At 38.5% G+C, this 5,000-nt stretch overlaps 1 long non-coding RNA gene across 1 annotated transcript in view; it reads right to left on the reverse strand.

Annotated features, from left to right (window-relative positions):
* LOC123980259 overlaps positions 1–4,342 on the reverse strand; it is a 6,500-nt gene extending 2,158 nt beyond the window's left edge. The window contains exons 1-2 of the long non-coding RNA XR_006827444.1: positions 4,234–4,342; positions 3,425–3,489 (exon numbers count right to left, since the gene is read on the reverse strand). This is a non-coding gene — a long non-coding RNA (uncharacterized LOC123980259). The remainder of the gene's footprint in view (positions 1–3,424; positions 3,490–4,233) is intronic.
* Between the last annotated feature and the right edge of the window lie 658 nt (positions 4,343–5,000).

Consider the following 5,000-nt stretch of genomic DNA (forward strand, 5'->3'; position numbering starts at 1 on the left):
TGAGTCCTGAACCATCCCTTAGTTATGCTGCTATAGGCCTAGACTGCCGGGGGATTTCCCATGATGCACTGAGCTCCTCTCTCCTCTACTTTCTCTCCCTCTGTATGCAACCTCATCCCATTATTGCATGTTACTAACACAACTTCTCCCCTTTCTGGTAGTCTTGTGCTTTCTCGTCCCTCTCCTCTCTCCTCCTATCAGAGAGAAATATACATGACATTCCATCAAACTAATTTTGACAGCTACTTCCGGTCCCGCCCCCATACCGGATGTGTGTATGTATCTGATGAGAGAGGTGTATCCGGTCCCACCCCAACCATAAATATATGTATGTAACTGATAAGAGGGGTGCGTACATCCTTCCGTTGTGTGTTTCTGACTGATAAAGGAGGTTTTTCATTGATTTAAAGACTTTATTAAGTAATAAAACATGAACTTGAATGAATTAACTAGTAGGTGTTTATGGCAATAAATTTATCATTAAAAAAGTATAGCAGTGAGTTATAAGTAAAGGAGGAATCTCCGGGGCCAGCAAAGGATCAGTAGGAGGTTTCTTCATTGATTTGGAATCATGTCAGTCTTTATTATTAAACAAGTAAAGAATAAATTGAAATAATTACAGTAAAGCAGTAAAATGGTATAACGGTGAGTAAAAATTAAACAGCATTATAAATGACCTTCAACAGCATGCAAAATAAGAGTGAGTTCCAAAATTAAAATTATAATTTTTTCAGCTAATGAGTGTTTGTATCTCTTAACGATTTCTTGTTTCTTTAAAAAATGGAAATTTTAACATCATTGTTAGTAATATTTAAACATTTCTCTGTGATACAAAAATATTCAGGGCCACTTTATTGAGAATTTACTGTTTTACCTGTTATTCAGAAAAAACTTGGATGCATGCACAAAGATTGTAGTATTAGCAGCAAAAGGTACTTTATCCAGGGTTCAGTTATATAAAATGTCTTTTTAAACTAGTGCAGTCATTTAAACTTTCTCTTAGGGGAATTCAGGTTTGTCTGTGGTGGTTGGTCATTTTTATGACCTTTGTGGAATGGTGAAGTAGGCCTTTTTAAAGGGACTTGTTCTTTATCTTATTTTGTATTTGCTCTTCATAATTATAAATTAGGACTAAAATGCTCAGCAGCAAGATCCTTTCCCCCCCTAGTTTTTGTAAGTAATCACTAAAACAACTGTTGGGCTTCTGTAAATAACATCACAGAGTACGGTCTAGACCTGCTCTTTTATGAAAAGCGCTGTGAGATAACTGTTGTTGTGATTTGGCGCTATATAAATAAAATTGAATTGAATTAAAACAGGTTTATCAACTTTTACTAAACCGTTGGAATAATTCTGTCCCAAATATTGTGAAATGAAATTGACCAGTTATTATGACCACAAGATTTCTATCAATTTTGCAATGTACTTGTTTCTTCAATGAAAATTTTATAGGATTGCATTTTATTTATTGACTGCATTACAGAAACGTCCATTGTTGGCTGGCATGTAATGACACGGAGTTCCCTCTTAGTTCCTTCTTAGCTAGCATGGAGCGACACTCCAGCATGGATGAATAAAAGAATGGGATATTTCTATTAAGAGAATATTGTAATCTAAACTAAATATTTAATTTGTAGTTACACTTACAAAATAAGGACAATTCTTATGTAGCAAAAAACCCCAAAACTACAAGTGTTAACAGCGTCCAAATAACTCTAAATGTAGTCTTTCAGTAACATATAGACAATGTCCCTCATTCTAAACTAAAGCCTTACTCATAACTAAGTCACTAGTCATGCTAACAGGCCTCCTCTTTCCCTTTAGTAAAAAAAGTTAGAATTATAAAAAATTATAGTTTACAACTTTATCAACTGGAAACTTCAAGAGCTAAAGTTTGATCCGTCTACTGAGAACCAGCTGCCTTTTGCTAATTAGGGTTTATTAGACTATTACAGAGGTCATGAAATCCAGAACCCTTCCCTTGGGGATGAAGTATTCAAATGCTAGTTAGCTACTTTGTTGACATAACAGGACAGTAGTTTTCTGTTGATGAAAATAAAACAGACGGTTAGAATAAATCTCCTATAGGTTCTTTATTTTGGCTCAACCGTGATCTGAGCTAATAACACTTATTGCACGTTCCAAAGCTCAACAGGAACCAGCAGCTTCAACAACAAAAGTCTGTAACAATATCTATCATATGGCTTTTTATTTTTTATGTAATGCCCAGATTTACCACGGGGTTCTTGACTAGCCATAGTGGCTAGTTTGCCCTTGACAATAAGGTTTTAGTAAAAAGTCTCATCACTGCTGCAACCTCGTTTTTGAGACCATGCTGTTTCTATTTTTTTCTAGTGTCCCCTTCCACAGCATTTTTTCAGAGACCCTTTAAAAAGGCCTACTTCACCATTCCACAAAGGTCATAAAAATGACCAACCACCACAGACAAACCTGAATTCCCCTAAGAGAAAGTTTAAATGACTGCACTAGTTTAAAAAGACATTTTATATAACTGAACCCTGGATAAAGTACCTTTTGCTGCTAATACTACAATCTTTGTGCATGCATCCAAGTTTTTTCTGAATAACAGGTAAAACAGTAAATTCTCAATAAAGTGGCCCTGAATATTTTTGTATCACAGAGAAATGTTTAAATATTACTAACAATGTTTCCATTTTGAAAGAAACAAGAAGTCTTTAAGAGATACAAACACTCATTAGCTGAAAAAATTATAATTATAATTTTAATTTTGGAACTCACTCTTATTTTGCTGCATGCTGTTGAAGGTCATTTATAATGCTCTTTAATTTTTACTCACCGTTATACCATTTTACTGCTTTACTGTAATTATTTCAATTTATTCTTTACTTGTTTAATAATAAAGACTGACTTTATTCCAAATCAATGAAGAAACCTCCTACTGATCCTTTGCTGGCCCCGGAGATTCCTCCTTTACTTATAACTCACTGCTATACTTTTTTAATGATAAATTTATTGCCATAAACACCTACTAGTTAATTCATTCAAGTTCATGTTTTATTACTTAATAAAGTCTTTAAATCAATAATAATCCTTATTTGTAGAGCACTTTTCAAAAACAAGTTACAAAGTGCTTTAACAAGTGTAAAGAATAATACTGTTCACTAGCTGAATGTAATAGAACAGATTCTCTGTGAGGTTTAGGTCAAGTCAGTTGGAAAGACATGTCCCTACCATCCCTACGTATTTCTATACACTAAAACAAACTGAAATTAAGCGAGTATACTTCACTGATGAGCTTTTCTTTTAACTCTATTCAAACCAGTCTGCTGGCTGGTGTTGTGTATTCACATGTTGATCTCACCTACAGTAAACTGGTAACATGAGTCCAGAGGGAGTTCACTGAGATGTTTCTGAGCTGATAGAAAGTTATTTACAAAATAACCTGATTGTTCTTTCTGTCCACGGCTGTGCTCCAATCACAGGACTCCAGGCTGAAGGACGACACACCTCAACAGGTAAAGAGAGAAAGAAAAGAGAAAGAAAGAATCACAGAAGCTGAATTAGCTGAGTTTAGTCTCTTGAATTCACTTCTTTACTGATGACTCTCTGGTTTCTGTTCAGAGCCTTATGATGTCAGGTTGGTGGGAGGAGCCACTCGCTGTGCAGGAACACTGGAGCTGAAACATCAGGGAGACTGGAGACCAGTGATTTACTCTGACTGGACCCTGAAGACAGCAGCTGTTGTCTGTAGACAGCTGGACTGTGGCTCTGCTGTTTCTGTAGGAGAGAGAAAGGAGTCCTCACACAGACCTGTGTGGTTGATCTGGTCTGACTGTGATCAGTCTGGATCTGCTCTGAGGGAGTGTGCAGAATCAGATTACTCTCCCTTCATCCTGGATCTCACCTGCTCAGGTAAGCCCAAGATATATAAAGATGTGTTCTGTTGTTAATGATGAACTGATGTTGAAGTTGCGCTGAGTCCAGTTTGAATCACTGAATTCTTGTTTCATGACATGTGTAGGAACTTGCGGTTGTGGAAGCTGGAGAATGTATAGAGCTTCTGCATTGGTAGACCAGTTAAAGTATGAGAACCAGAGATGAGAGCCGTTGACTGACAGATGACTGTACAGCTAAAAGGCAAATGAAAACAATCAGTAGACAGAAGTTACTCTAGCGGGTCATAATCAAATTAAAGCACTTCTTAGCTGTTAAACAAGGAAACAATAACGATTGCAGATATACAGAACTTACTCAAGTAATGCATCCAGTACACAGTCAACTGAGAAGGATTAGCGAGGCTTCATGCTAACCCACATGCTGCAGCAAACAAATGGGAAGGACTGAGCAGGGCCTCATCAGGCCTTTTATCAGTTCAGGTGTGGCCTGACAGGTTGTGGCTAAGCCCAGCCCCCCTGGAACTTGTCAGGAAGGAGGATTTTCTACAACATGTTTTTATTTTGTGTCTGGTGTCTTTATCTCTATTTCATCTTCTATTATCTCTCCAGACTCTGTCAGGCTGCTGGACGGGACTAGTCTGTGCTCAGGCAGACTGGAGGTGAAGTCTAACCAGTCTAACCAGTGGTGGTCCTCAGTGCATGAAGCTGACTTTGACCAGCAGGATGCAGAGGTGGTCTGTAGGGAGCTCGGCTGTGGGGCTCCTTCAGTCCTCCAGGGGGCGCTCTATGGAGAAGTGGAGGCTCTGATGTGGACCAAAGAGTTCCAGTGTGAAGGCCATGAGTCTGCTCTCCTGGACTGTAGAAGCTCAGGCTCAGCTAGAAACACCTGCTCACCTGGAAAAGCTGTTGGACTCACCTGCTCAGGTAGAAGAGGAGCTGCAGCTTTGATTTGGTTCATTTCTCTTCTGATGAAACTCACTTTATTGTTTTACTGATGACTCTCTGGTTTCTGTTCAGAGCCTGTCAGGTTGGTGGGAGGAGCCAGTCGCTGTGCAGGAACACTGGAGCTGAAACATCTGGGAGACTGGAGACCAGGGAGTTACCCTGTCTGGACCCTGAAGA

The sequence above is a fragment of the Micropterus dolomieu genome, linkage group LG12, assembly GCF_021292245.1.
Source record: "Micropterus dolomieu isolate WLL.071019.BEF.003 ecotype Adirondacks linkage group LG12, ASM2129224v1, whole genome shotgun sequence".
NCBI classification, from domain to species: Eukaryota; Metazoa; Chordata; class Actinopteri; order Centrarchiformes; family Centrarchidae; genus Micropterus; species Micropterus dolomieu.